This window comes from Rhincodon typus, chromosome 28 (assembly GCF_021869965.1).
Source record: "Rhincodon typus isolate 14 chromosome 28, sRhiTyp1.1, whole genome shotgun sequence".
NCBI classification, from domain to species: domain Eukaryota; kingdom Metazoa; phylum Chordata; class Chondrichthyes; order Orectolobiformes; family Rhincodontidae; genus Rhincodon; species Rhincodon typus.
The window spans coordinates 9,039,662-9,055,773 of NC_063359.1; positions in this window are offsets into that span (position 1 = coordinate 9,039,662).

Consider the following 16,112-nt stretch of genomic DNA (forward strand, 5'->3'; position numbering starts at 1 on the left):
GACCTCCGCTCCGGGACTCGCTGCCCCTCACCGACCTCTGCTCCGAGACTCGCTGCCCCTCACTGACCTCCGCTCTGAGACCCACTTCCCCATTCGCCGACCTCTGCTCCAGGACTCGCCGCCCCTCACCGACCTCCACTCCGGGACTCGCTTCCCCATTTGCCAACCTCCGCTCCAGGGCTCGCTGCCCCTTGCCGACCTCCGCTCCGGGACTTGCTTCCCCATTTGCCGACCTCCGCTCCGGGGCTCGCTTCCCCATTCGCCGACCTCCGCTCCGGGACTCGCTTCCCCATTCGCCGACCTCCGCTCCGGGGCTCGCTTCCCCATTTGCCACCCTCTGCTCCGGGGCTTGCTTCCCCATTTGCCACCCTCCACTGCGGGACTCACTTCCCCATTCACAGACCTCTACTCCGGGACTCGCTGCCCCTCTCTGACCTCCAGCAACTTTGTTTTTGATCCTTTTAGCTATGTCTTATTTCTGTAAAGTAACACAACTTTTCTTTTTTAATCCTCTTTTGGTATCTAAGATTTATACCTGGGTACTTTGTACTTAAGGTAGTGCCATAAGAGGCGACATTGTAAAACTTTTCATTGTATTCCTGTGCAAAAGTACTTGTGTACACGTGACAATAAATTATTCTATTCTATCTATAAATTTAGTCTAACAACTGATCGATATCGTCTCTGTCTAATGTGCTGAAATTTTTAGCGCAGAGGTCAAATGAGCATGATTTCATGGAGATCTCACGTAAATTTATTTCTTGACTTAAGGTAATGTTAAACAGTATTCTGCTGTACCTCCCTGCCATTCTTTTATGTTGTGGAGGTGCCGGTGTTGTACTGGGGTGGACAAGGTCAGGAATCACATAACACCAGGTTACAGTCCAACAGGTTTATTTGAAAATTCAAGCTTTCAGAGTGTAGCCCCTTCATCAGGTGAAGTGAGAGAGAGGCACACAGACACAGAATTTATGGGCAGAGACATCAAAAGATCAGACAAATGGTGTGAGTGGAATGTTGAATAATAAGTCTCTGCAGGTGATTGGAAGTGTTAGATGTTGTAACCTCTCTGCCTATAAATTCTGTGTCTGTATGCTTCTCTCTCTTACTTCAGCTGACGAAGGGGCTACTCTCTGGAAGCTTGTGATTTCAAATAAACCTGTTGGACTGTAACCTGGTGTCATCTGATTTCTGACTTCATATATGTTGTCATCTGCTTCTGTGGCATTCAAATACCTCCACCTCATGACCATTCAACGTATGCATGTCCAGCTGCTTAATTTGCAATTTATTATTAGGTTAGTGACTGATACAGCTAAGCCAGCCCATATTACTTACCTGAAACAATAACTTGATAGTAAACAAAGCAGGAATCTCATCTGTTTATAATCTGAAAATAGTAGGCTATATTTTCAACAGAATGAAGTTTGGGACATTTAAGTATTGATTGATTGATTTGATTTATTGTCACATGTACTTAAGTAAAGCGAAAATCTTTGTTTATGAGCAGTACAATGCAGATCATAGGGTGAGGGAAGAAAACCAGACAGAGGAACACAAGTTACATCACACAGGGCGTATGCTAGGCTAGATCAACATTAGCAAGAACAACAGTAGTTGAAGTTAGAGAGTCCATTCAGCAGTCTAATAACAGCAGGGAAGAAGCGGTTCTTGAACCTGTTGGTGTGTGTTCAAGTTTCTGTATTTTCTGCCTGACGTATGGGTTGTAGGAGAGTATTACCGGGGTGTGAGGGGTCTTTGATGATGTTTGCCGCCTTTCCGCGTATGCTTTCTATGGTGCACCTGTAAAAGTAGGCGAGAATCCTTAGGGACATGCTGAATTTCCTGAGCTGCCTTAGGAAGAAGCATCGTTGTGCCTTCTTGACCGTCGCATCGACATGGAAAGTTCAGGACAGGTTATCGGTTATCGTCACTCCCAGGAACTTGATGCCATCCACCTCTTAACCTCAGCTCCGTTGATGTAGATGGGTGCGTGTTCTCCTCCTTTCTTTCTGAAGTCAATGATCAGTTCTTTAGCTTTGATGACATTGAGAGAGAGACTGTTCTCACTGCAACACATCACCAAGACCTCTAACTCCTTTCTGTATTCTGATTTGTTGTTTGATACCTGTCCTACCATGGTGGTGTTGTCAGCAAACTTGTAGATGGCGTTCATTCAGAATTTGGCTACACAGTCGTGGGTGTACAGGGAGGAGAGCAGGGGGCTAAGCACGCATCTTTGGGTGGGGCTACAGTGTTGAGTGTTACCGTAGAGGGTGTGCAGTTGTCTATCTTCGATGATAGCTGTCTGTGGGTCAGAAAGCTGACGATCCAAATGCAGAGGGCGGAACCAAGGCCTAGCTGTCATAATTTTGAGGTCAGTCTGAAAGGGATTATGGTGTTGAAGGTGGAGCTGTAGTCAATGAGCAGGATTCTGATGTAGGTGTTCTTGTGGTCCAGATCTTCCAGGGATGAGTGCAGGCCTAGGGAAATGGCAACCGCTGTGGACCTGTTTTGTCAGTGGGCAAATTGCAGGATATCAAGGCATGTTGGAAGACTGGAGTTGATATGGACCCTGATCAGCCTCTAGAGGCACTTCATGATTATGGAGGTCAGAGCCACTGGGCGTTAGTCATTAAGGCATGTTGCATGAGCTTTCTTAGGTACTGGGATGATGGTGGTCTTGTTGAAGCAGGTCGGGACTTTGGTTTGTAGCAGGGAGAGGTTGAAGATGTTGGTGAATACCTCCACCAGCTGGTCCACACAGCATCTTGGCCGGGGACTCCATCCAGGCCCATCACTTTCCTTGGGTTAACTCCCAGGGAGACCAATCTGATGTCTGCAGCGGGGATGGAGGGAACAGGTGTGTGGGCTGTCGGGGCAGGTGACATTGTGCCACTGGCATTCTGCTCAAACCGAGCATAGAAAGCATTAAGCACATCAGGGAGGGATGTGTCTTTGTCTGCAATCTTGCTCTGCTTCATTTTGTATCCCGTTATGCTGTTTAGGCCTTGCCACAGGCGGTGGGTGTCCGTATGGTTGCTTTGGGTCTCTAACTCAGTTTGGTACTGCATCTAGGCATCTCTGATGGTTTTAGGGAGTCATATCTGGATTTTCTGTATAGGTCTGGGTCGTTCGACTTGAATGCTGCACGCAGTCTTCAGTGGGCAGTGGATTTCCCGGCTCATTCATGTTTCCGGTTGAGTAACGCTCAGATTGACATCTTTGGTACACAGTCCTCCACACATTCGCTGATGAAGTTCGTGATAGTGGTCGTGTACTCGTCCAGGTTTTTCCACGGAGAACTTGAACACAGTCCAGTCCATTGATTCCAAGCAGTCCTGGAGATGCTCTTCCGCTGCCTCGGACCAGCATTGTACGTCTTTTTGTGAAGGATCCTCCTGTTTCAGCCTTTGCCTGTTAAGCTGGGAGGAGAAACACAGCGCTGTGATCTGTTTTTCCGAAATGCGGGCAGGAGATGGAGCGGTAGGCATTATTGATAGTTGTGTAGCAGTGATACAGAATATTCGGTCCTCTGGTGGGGTGCAGGACATGTGTTGGTGGTATTTTGGGAGCACCCTCTTGAGGTTGGCTGGGTTGAAGTCACCGGCCACAATGAATGAGGCCTCGGGGAATTTCATCTCCAGAGTGTTTGTGGCGGTGTAAATTTCATCCTGGGCATTCTTCATATCTGCCTGGGATGGTGTGTAGGCTGCTATCAGAAGGTAGAGGTGATCTCACACAGCAGATACTTCTAGCTAACTAAAACAGTTACTTTATGGCATACAGCCCAGGCATGCATAAATCAGTTTGTCTCTCTTATGGATGTTTTATCTTTTAAAATACTACCCTAAAACTTGGTGGTTAACTATCAATTATCATTAATTGATGTATTCTCCATGGCAACATCCCTACCAATCACAGTCCACTTGCCAACCAGTATTCACTCTTCTTTCACACCGTCTATGTGTTGGTTTTGGAATTTTGTGAATTGCCCTGATGGCTGCACAACCAAAGATCTCGACAAAATGTGTCCTGCTGCAGCAACAGAAGTTGCTAGTAAAGCTCAGCAGGTCTGGCAGCATCTGTGGAGAGAAATCAGAGTTAATGTCGGTGAGGGGAAAGGTCACTCGAACAAAATGTTAACTCTGATTTCTCTCCACTGATACTGCCAGACCTGCTCAGCTTAAATAGTAATTTCTGTTCTTGTTTCTGATATACAGCATCCATAGTTCTTTTGGTATTTATATTCCAGAGCAGTTGGATTTATGATAGCTGTATAAAATATCACAGGGACGTAAGTTGTATTTGGGAGATGTCTGAGCTACAAACCATATTTCAATTGCTACTGGAATTTTTTTTTTCTATGCTTAATAACACTTATTTTCTCACTTCAGTATAATTGTACTCCCAATCCCTTGGTATGGCAGTAGTGAGTGCATTTTTATTACAAGACAAATCCAACAGGGCTTCCTTCCTAAAGGGTCCTGATCATGGGTAGCAAAGTGGTAATGTTAATGGACTAATAATCCAGAGTCCCAGGCTAGTGTTGTGAGGATATGTGTTTGATTCCTACCATGACAGATTGTGAAATCCAATTTTTAAAATTCTGGAATAAAGGGTGACATGGTGGCTCAGTGGTTAGCACTGCTGCCTCACAGTGCCAGGAACCTGGGTTTGATCCCACCGTTGGATGACTGTCTGTGTGGAGTTTGCAAACTGTCTGCATGGGTTTCCTCCAGGTGCTGCAGTTTCCTCCCACAGTCCAAAGATGTGCAGGCTAGGTGGATTGGCCATGCGAAATTGCCCATAGTGTTTCAGTGATGTGTAGATTAGGGGGATGGGTCTGGGTGGGATGCTCTGAGGGTTGGTGTGGACTTGTTGGGCCAATGGGCCTGTTTCCACACCATAGGGGTTCTGTAAAAATAAACTAGTTTAATGGTGACCATGTAACCCCTGTATTGTTGTGAAAATTTGTCAGTTTCATGAATATCCTTCAGGGAAGGACATCCTTACCTGATCTGGCATACATGTGACTCCAGACCCACAGTAACATTGTTGATTCTTCACTGCCTTCTGAGCAACTCAGGATGGGAAATAAATGTTGGCCTAGCCAGCGACACCCACATCCCATGAACATTTTTTTTTAAAACATAAGCCAGTTACACAAGTGCACAATTTATACAATGCCACAAACTTTAAACAGTTTGTTTCATGCTTAGAATTGAATATGTTTGCAGGATGTGTACAAGTTAGATAAATAAAGAGTTGAAAAGTTAATGATTCAATTTTTTTTTCTTTTTACATAGTGTGACAGAGGATCACAAAATAATTACATGGCATAATATTCAGCCCACCTTTAATCCATCCAGAAATCTTAACATTCACTCCAATGTAAATTCCAATTGTTTCTGAAGTAACTCCAAGATTAACAATACATCTTTGTAATGTACTTTCAATGTATCTTTTATTCTATTTCACAAACTAATCATTCTTTTGTGAGTGCTAATATTAGGTGTGAACTTGAAGTTTCTAGTTTGAAACTGCTTCTCCTTTTTTGATCACACAGTTAGAAACAGTATTCTGGATCATTGTTATTCCTGATTTTTGCAACCATTTTATGTATTTATAAGATTCTCTTTCAAATACTTTTTTTTGAAACAAAAAGAAATTACATCTCTGTAAAATCCTTGGAACATGCTTACCTGGAATTACATAGTCTCTTGTCCAGACCAGTGTTTACACTCTACGTGGGACTCCTCTAACTCCTCTTCATTTGACCCTATCAGCATAAACTTACAGTCCTTTATCCATTCATTGTATATCAGGCTTCCCTATGAATGCATAATCACCTCAACTGCTGTCTGTAATTGGGCGCTTCACATTTTAATCATTCTCAGGGTATATAAATTGGATTTATTGGTGACTATTTTATACAATGCCACAAACTTTAAACAGTTTGTTTCATGCTTAGAATTGAATATGTTTGCAGGATGTGTACAAGTTAAGTAAATAAAGAGTTGAAAAGTTAATGATTCAATTTTTTTTCTTTTTACATAGTTTTGGTCTCCCCAAAAATGGAGGATTAAAAGACAACCCCACCATTTGCATGTCGTCCCTATCAAGTACTTCCATAAGATTTCCTACCGGTTATTAGTTAACATCTCTTTTCTAGCAAGGAAAAAATAAACGTTGCTGCCTGTTCAATATTTACCAATGTTTGTAGCCTCTTAGTTCAGTTATAATCATTGTAAGCCTGTGTTGGGGGAGGCAGTGGCCCGGTGGTATTATTGTTGGACCGTTAATCAAGAGACCCAGGTAATGTTCTAGCGATTCAGGTTCAAATCTTGCCACGGCAGCTGGTGGAATTTGAATTCAATAAAAATCTGGAACTGAGAGTCGAATGATGACCATGAAACCATTGTCGATCGTTAGAAAAAACCCATCTGGTTCACTAATGTCCTTTAGGCCATTCTTACCCAGTCTGGCAGATGTGTGACTTCAGACCCACAGAAATGTGATTGACTCTTAATTACCCTCTAGGCAATCAGGAAATGGGCAATGAATGGTGGCTCAGCTGGTGACACTCACCTTCCATGGATTAATTAGAAAAAAAACCTGGGTTGAGCCTTCAGAGGTAACTCTGTCACCTTACGGTGATACGGAAATGAGCACAAAACTCCAAGGTTAGTTTAGCCAAACTTCTACAAAAAAGAATGATTCAAAGGCACATTGTAGACACAACTAATCTACACAGAAGAATACACAGATAGCAGGGAAGAACTTAAAAAAGGAATAAGGATGACTAAAAGGAGTCATGGAACATCTTTGGCAAACAGGATTAAGGAAAATCCCAAGGCAGTTTATACATATCAGGGTAGCTAGGGAAAGGGTAGATCCATTCAAGGTCAAAGGAGGAAACTTACACATGGAGCCAGAGGAAGTTGGTAAGGTCCTCATCGAAAAATTTGTATTGGTATTCACAAAAGAGAAGGACATGGTGGATGGTGAGTCTCAGGAAGGTATGTTGATTTTCTGGGGCATGTCAATATAATAAAGGAGGAGATGTTGGGTGTTTTGAAAAGCATGAAGATAGACAAATTCCTAGCACCTAATGGGATCTCTCCCAGAATGCCGAGGGAGGCAAAAGAGGAAATTACTGAGGCCTTTTACAAAATCTTTGTATCCTCTTTAGCCACAGGAGAGGTCCCAGAGGAGTGGTGAATAGCCAAGATTGTTCCTTTGTCTAAGAAGGGCAACAGAGGCAATTCCGGAAATCAGAGGTCAGTGAGCTATATATCAGTGGTAGGGAAATTACTGCAGAAGATTCTTAGGGAAAGGATTTATTCACATTTGGAAAAATATGGACTCATTAACAATAGGCAGGGGGTGTCATGTCTCACCAACTTGAATAAGTTCTTTGAGGAAGTGGCAAAGTTGATTAATAAATGCAGAGCAGTGGATGTTGTCTATACAGGCTTTAGCAAGGCCTTTGACACGGTCCTTCATGGCAGGCTGACACAAAAGGTGAGGTCACACGGGATCTGGGGTGAACTGTTAAGATGGATATAGGACTGGTTTAGTCACAGAAGAGATTAGCGGTGGAAGGGTGTTTTTCTGACTGGAGATATGTGACCAGTGGCGTTCCGCAGGGATCAGTGCTGGGACCCCTATTGCTTGTAACATCTATAAATGAATTGGAGGAGAATGTAATAATCTGATTAGTAAATTTTCAGATGACACAAAGATTGAGGGAGTTGCAGATAGTGAAGAGGATTGCCAGATGATGTACCAAATGTGGATAGGGTGGAAACTTGGATGAAGAAATGGCAAATGGAGTTGATTCCTCATTCTGGACAAATGCAAGATGATGCATTTTGGAAGATCTAATTCGGGGGGGAAGTATGCGATAAATGGCATAACCCTTCGTAGCATCAACATAGAGAGGTGTACAGGTCCATGGTTCTCTGAAAGTGGCAAAGTAAGTGGATAAGGTGGTCAAGAAGGCACATGGCATGCTTGGCTACATCAGTTGGGAAATTGAAATTGTTCACTTGAAAGTTGAAGGCTGAGGGGCAACTTGACAGGAGTTTACAAAATTATGAGAGGCATAGATAGAATGGATAGTTGGGAGTCTTTTTCCCAAGGGAGAAATGTCAATTACCGGAGGACATAGGTTTAAGGTAAAACAGGGTAAGTTTAAAGCAGATGTGAGGGGCTTATTTTTTACACACAGGGTAGTAAGTGCCTGGAATGCATTGCCAGAGGAGGTGGTGGAGGTAGATACAATGGCAAATGTTTAAGAGGAATCTTGACAGATATGTGAATAGACGAGAGGTATATAAACCATGTCGAGGTAAAAGGTTTCAATTTAGGAAGGCGTCATGTGTCAGCACAGTCTTAGTGGGCCAAAGGCCCTGTTCCTGTGCTATACTCTTCTTTGTTCACATTAAGTTTTGGTTATAAGAGTGTGACTCATACACTGACACTGTAGGAGCTGAAAGTGGATAACAATAAACTGTATTCAATCATAAAAAACATTGAAAATGCAGCCTTTCTGTACCATCTGAGTGGGCCATTTAGTTCATGCAACTTGGTCTGAAGGAATTACCTTCATTACCTGCTATGTTCACTCCAGCAATTTTCTCAATTCATGGATGCCAGATGCTGATACCTAATGGTCTGTGCTAACCATGTAACACATCTCTTCAATTCGTTACTTACTCTGTCTTAACAAAAGATTAACAGCATTAATATTTCTTGCAGCCTTCGCAATTGACAATGGCGAGATTCTCAATCTTATTTTTGCTCCGAATTCTGGTATATTTAATTTAAACATCCTCATTTAAGTTCAATTACTGTTGGCTTTCATTCATTTTACATATTTTATACCCGAGCATTAGAGGCACCTTTAGGCTACATTTTGACTCATTTATCTTTTATTCATCTATTAGGCTATCTAATTTAACGATGTGAAAATTCTGTTTTTAAGAGGATTTTTTTTTTGCTCGTTGAATCTGCAGCCATTGTCACCGTCTTTTAACTGTTTCATTAACCTCAACTGTTCCATCATTTTCTAAGCCAGAGCATAACTCAGCTTCATAAAGAGAAAGTGGGCCTCTATAAGAAGAGTAGCAGTGGTAGGAGAGATAAAACCTAGCAACAGATAACCCGTTCAATCTGTTTATACCCGACAGAGCCTAAGTATAACACCCACAAGAAAAGAGTTCAGTTATTTCCAAGTGGCTTAAATCAGGAGATTTCATTGTAACTGACGACTATAGTTAATAAATTCAATTTTTACAAGATTTAATTTCCAAAATTCATTGCATAAGACAGAGATGGCTGAACAGGTGATGTGTTGCAGCTGTAGTATATAGGAATGGTGAATGCCAGTGCTGTCCATGGTAGCCACATCTGCCATAAGTGTTGGCTGCTCAAGGAACTTTGGGTCTGAGTTGATGAGTTGGAATCTAAGCTGTGGCTACAACAGCACGTCAGGGAAGGGAGAGGAGCAGGACACCATTTGAGGAGGGAGCTACTCCCCTTAGATTAATTGTATCACTTCTGGTCTATTCAAAGGGACAGGAATACATGACTGTAAGTGAGGCAGATATGAGGATCCAAGTGGCTTAGTTTTGGAGGCTCCTCAGCCAGTGCCTTGATTGAATAGATGCAAGGTACTTGCTCCCAGCGTAGCCCAAGGCATGTTCTTTTCTATACTGTAAATACTCCATAGATAACAGATAACCCAGGTACTAATGGAAGAAAAGATCCTGTAAATGTCGCTAAGGCGAGGGTCAAAGTATTTGACAAACTAGTCAGACTGAAGGCACACAGGTCACCAGGAACTGATGGCCTGCATCCAAGGGTTTTAAAGGAAGGGCTGCAGAGGTCTGGAGACATTGGAGGAAATATTACAGAACTGACGAGATTTTGTGAGGGTTCTAGCAAATTAGAAAACTGCTCAAGAAGGAGGGAGACAGAAAGCAGGAAACTACAGGCTAGTTAGCCTTACATCTGTTTCTGGGAAAATGCTAGAGTCCATTCTTCAGGAAGAAATAGCAAGGCATTTAGAATATCTTAATATAATCAAACAGAATCAATATAGTTTATAAAAGCAAAATCATATCTAACAAATTTGTGAACTGGTAAATGTAGTGTATTTGGATTTCCAGAAAACATTTGATAAGGTGCTGAAGAAAAGTTTATTGCACATGGTGTGATATTAGGAGTACCTGCACCCAAAGGTCTCTTTGTTTGGCAACACTCCCCAGAACCCCACCATCAAGTGTATAAGTCCTGCACTGATCTGCCTTGCCAAAATGTAGCACCTCACAGTTATCTAAATTAAACTCCATCTGCCACTCCTCGGCCCATTTGCCCTTCTGATTAAGGTCCAGTTGTACTCTGAGGTAACCTTCTTCACTGTCCACTACGCCTCCCATTTTGGTGTCATCTGCAAACTTACTAACCATTCCTCCTATATTTCTATCCAAATCATTTATATAAATGACAAACAGCAGGCAACCCAGCACCAATCCTCGTGGAAAACTACTGGTTACAGGCCTCCAGTCCAAAAAGCAACCCTCCACCATCACCATCTCACCAAACAAAGAGACCTTAGAGTGTAGGTTCATAGTCCCCTGAAGGTGGAGTTGCCGGCAGATAGAGTAGTGAAGACAAAGTTCGGTACGTTTTGTCTTTTTTGGTCAGTGGATTGATTATAGAAGTTGGAATGTCATGTTGTGTTAGTCCAGGACATTAGTTCGGCCATTTTTGGAATACTGCATTCAATTCTGGTCTCCTTGCCAGAGGAAAGATGTTGTTAAACTTTAAAGGGTCCTGAAAAGATTTACAAGGATGTTGCTGGGGTTGGAGGGTTTGAGCGAAAGGGAGAGGCTGAGTAGACTGGGCTATTTTCTCTGGAGTGTCAGAGACAAAAGAGTGACCTTGTAGAGGTTTATAAAATTATGAGGAGTATGGATAGGGTGAATAGCCCAGGATAGGGGAGTCCAAAACTGGAGGGCATAGGTTTAAGGTGAGAGGGGAAAGATTTAAAAAGGACCTAAGGGACAACTTTTTCATGCAGAGGGTTGTATGTGTATGGAATGAGCTGCCAAAGGAAGTGGTGGAGGCTGTTTCAGTCACAACATTTAAAAAGTATCTGAATGGGTACAAGAATATGAAAGGCTTTAGAGGGGTATGGGCTGAATGCTGGCAAATAGGACTAGATTGATTTAGGATATCTGTTCAGCATGGACGAGTTGAGCCAAAGAGTCTGTTTCTGTGCTGCACAACTCTGGGAGTAATCTATGAGCATGGATTGAAGATCAAGAAGACAGAGTTGGAATTTTTTTTTCTTTATTCGTTCAAGGGATGTGGGCATCACTGTCTAGGCCAGCATTTATTTCCCATCCCTAATTGCCCAGAGGGCAGTTATGAGTCAACCACATTGCTGTGATCTGGAGTCACATGTAGGCCAGACCAGGTAAGGATGCCATTTTCCTTCCCTGAAGGATATTAGTGAACCAGATGGGTTTTTCACAACAATCAACAATGGATACATGGTCATCATTAGATTCTTAATTCCAGATATTTTATTGAATTCAAATTCCACCATCTGCCATGGCGGGATTCAAACCCAGGTCCCCAGAACATTGTCTGGATCTCAGGATTAACCATCGCTTCCCCTTCAACTAATGGATTTTTTACAGGTTGGAAATACTTAGGTAGATGAGTGTCACAAGGATCAGACCTTGGGCTTCAATTACTTACCATTTATATTCATAACTTGGAAGAAGGGACAGAGTGTAATCCATCCAAATTTGCTGATCATACAAAAATAAGTGGGAGAACATGTTGCGATGAGGGTATAAAGAATTTGCAAGGGGATAGAGATAATAAATCAAAGAACTGCAGATGCTGAAGATATGAAATAAAAACAAAAATTGCTGGAGAAACTCGGCAGGTCTGGTAGCATCATGGGAAGAAAGCAGAGCTGATGTTTCGAATCTGGTGACTCTTCATCACAAGGTAGGGTCAGAGAATGGGCAAAAACTTGGCAGTTGGAATTTAATATAGGAAACTGTGAAGTCATGTATTTTGCTCGGAAGAATCAATAGACAGACGATTATTTAAAGAAGAATCTAGATTCTTTCTGCATATGAAACATAAAAAGTTCACATACAACTACAGCAAATAATTAGGATGGAATTTGCTCAAGGGTCAGAGTTTAAATATCTGAAATCTTGTTACAACGATATAGGGAGTAGGTGAGACCACACCTAGAGTACGCATACAATTTTGTTCTCTATATTTAAGAAAGAATCTATTGTCATTAGGGATGGTTCAAAAGATATTCAGTCATTTGATTCCTAGAATGCAAGGATTGACTTGTCAAACATTACTAAACAGATGAGGCCTTTATTGATGAGAGTTTACAAGAATAAGGGGTAATCTCAATAAGATTCTGAGGGGGTTTGACAAGGTAGATGTTGAGAAGACTTTTTCACTCATGGTAAAATCCTAAACTAGGGGACACAGTTCCAGAATTGTGGAGGGGGGTGGGGGGTCATTTAAAACTGAAATGCAAATTAAGTTCTTATTCCAGAAGTTAGTGAATGTCTGGAATTCTCTGTCCCAGAGAGTTGCGGAGGATAGATCATTGCAAGTATTTGAAGAGGAGGTAGATAGATATTTGAAATATTGCGAGGCTGAGGGCTATGCGTAGCTGGCACAAGGGAAGAGTTGAGGTGTGGGGCAGATTAGCCATGATCTTACAGCAGGCAGGGGAGCCTTCAGGGGCCAAATAGGCTATTGCTGCTCCTTTCTCTAACGTCCTAATGTTCTTAGCAGTGTTCTTGCTTGTGAATGACTGTCAACATAAAGCGATCGGTGTATCACATGGGATGTTAAACAGCGTCCCAGCAATCTCATTTGCTGTATTAATTAATCATTACTTATCGCTTAATCATTATTTAGAAGTCACACTGACACCTTAGCCATTGTACTATTCTAACAGATCCATCATCTGCTCTGCTTGCAGACAATGGTCACACAAAAACAGCATCAGTCACGCTCAAAACCACAATGTTGCTGGATAGGCATTTGAAGTATACCAGACAAAATACTAAGAGAATGACAGATTTACAATGCCAACCATTTAAACAAAACAAATGAATTTCTCATATATGTTTAGAATTTGGCATGAGTACAAAGACTGGTTGATGATTTTCCAACATTGTGTGCAACGGATTGTCTTTTTCTCTCTATCTCTCATCCTCATATCTGTACATTCTATTCAGTCAGATTTTGGCTTTGCTTGTTGCAGCAAAACAGTTTGTTGCTACTTCCTATATTTAAGGCACAAAGTAAATGCAAGTCGTTTTGCTCACCAGACAAACAATGTGGTAGTCTAGAAAATGGTCCACAATGGCATTTTCGCCATTACAAACAAAAATGCTCTGTAGGTCAATGAGCATTTGTGTAGAGAGAAACAAAGTTAACAGTTCAGGACATTGATTTTCCAACAGATCGGAACAAAAATGGAGAATGTAGTTTGAGCAATTTCAAAGGCAGGGAAAACCAATAGGAAAGGAAAGAACAGAAGGGAAAGTCAGTGGTAGAGTAGAAAGATGATTAAACAACAACAAAAAAGTTTTATTTATATTGTGTCAGTAAGAAACAAACCGTACCAAGATGCCTCGCAAGATCACAATAAAACAAAACAAACCAGTTCCTAAGGTTAGGGAATGTTTCTAAACCACCGTGAGGCCACTCTGCAATCCAAGGCCTGGATTAGGGCAACTATGGAGCTGCATATCTGTTCACCTCCACCAGGGTCACCTATGGTTTGGTCTCAGGTGCAGTAAAAGTAGGAATTGTCACTAAGCTAGTGTTTACAGGGATACAATTCTTGACCCAGGTCAGAAAGGCACTGCAAAGGAGACCAACCAGCTACAGAAATTGAGGGAGGTCAAGCTAGAGAGTGCAGAAGTAAACAAGGTCAAGGGGGACCATAAAAGGAAATGGGGCATAAAAGAAAAGCATTGACGAAAGGAAGTTTCATGTGGTTCCTAGGGAAATGAAGGAGATGCTTCAGAATGAATCACTTCAGCAAGGTTCTACAAAGGTATGGAAGTCTGGACAAGGTAAGTAACCCTGCAGGAGCTGTAGAATCTCAGAGGGGTGAGTTCACCTTGGTTAAGCCCTCAGAAATTAAAAGAGCTGAACTCTGAACTGAAAAGAGTTAAGAGTCAGAAAAAAACTGCAGTGCAGAAAGAGGCCACTTCGCCCATTGAGTCTGCACCAAACCTCCAAAGACCATCCCACCCAGACCCACACTATCCCCATAACCATAGTTAATCCACCTAGCCTGCACACTACAGGGCAATTTAGCACGGCCATTCCACCTACCCTGTATATCTTTGGACTGTGGGAGGAAACCAGAGATGGATACAGGGAGAGCATGCAAACTCCAGAGACAGATAGTCACCCAAGACTAGAATTGAACCTGGGTCATTGATGCTGAGTCAGCAGTGCTAACCACTGAGGAACCATGTAACTACCTTTGAAAAAAAAAACAGCTGGTTTGCTCTCCCTGTCAGCCTGAGTCCTATAGGTCAGTTTCTCAAGGGACAGCTGGGACACAGATCTGCAGAAAGTCCTGAAACAAATTTACTCCATCCACTATCATGCCAGAAATAAACCTTATCACAGAATCTGACATTACATTACTTTAATTAACTGACGATTTAGTACAAAGAGGATAATGAATGCCTTTTCCCTCATCAACTTCCTTTCATTAGAACAAATCTAAAAAGAAACTCTTACTTGTTCTCTGATGGTTGTAGCAATGTATAGCCTAGAATGTAATAAGAGAGAAACCTTTTTAAAGAAAAAACTTATTTTGTGTAGGTTTTTTTATGATATTTCCTGGATTTTAAATGGTTGTTCTTGAACACAAAGTGAACAAATTGACTGCTTCCAGAAATTTCCAGCAAATGAGACCATAAAAACCCATTATTGCTTGACTTGGTTCAGATGTTTCAAGTTATCAATGATAAAACACTATGGTTTCTTACGAGCACCAGATCCACCAAAGCTCCAGTTATATGACTAAAACTGCTAGTTTATTTGAGCCACTTTCAATTACACAGCTTTAACTTTTGCTCATTAGTCTGCCTGTAACACCACAAGAGTAAGCAGCTCCAGGTTGAGTTAAAGATCTGCCCCAGACCTCAATATCTCTCTGAAGTCTAATTTCTGGAAAGAAACCAGTGCTTCATCAGAAAAGTAAACCAATTCCCAGGTTTCAATGACTAAACTTTCAACAATTTGACTGCACATGCACTTCTGCACAAGGGACTTCTACGTTTAGCTAGCTGGACATTCACTTACAAATCTCTAATTCAAGTAAAATAATTCAGATGCCTTTAGTTTTAAGTAATTTGTAATTTACATTTTTTCCCCTTTTTTCTTACTTGGATGCACATGTGTGTCACCCCAGGTTTCCAATGCAGTCATAAGCCATATTTTGTTTCAACCTGAATGAATTTGGTGCAGGCCATTTTCAAATCGAACTTCAAAAGTCAGGTTTGGAGAAACACACTGTTGCCTATTTTTTAAATGGGTAAAAAAACCATCTGTTATGGGCAGGAAAATGAATTCAATTTGCCTTTTCTGTCTTGCCTGTGACCCAGCACTGGATACCAGATAAGCAGTTGGATAACTTAGAAATAGTGGAGTTGTTGTGAGACATGATAGTGTGGTGGAGCTGAGTGTCATGTGTATGTGTGAAAACTAATGCTGTTTGATATATCAACAAGGATCAGCAGGTAGATGGGAAAACCATTGATCTCTGGGGGATGCCAGAGGCAACACTGCTGGAGCAGATGCAAAAGCCATTGCAAGTGATTTCCTGGCTAAATTGAGATAGAGAAGAATGAAACCAAGTGAGAGTAGTCTTGCCCAGCCAGACATCTGCAGACGGAGATGCCTTCAAGGATGGTATGTTTGACTGCATCAAAGGCTGAAGACATCGCAAAGGATAAGGAGGAAATCTTTAATTTTGGTATTGTCACAAAGAATGTAATTTTGACTTTGATAAA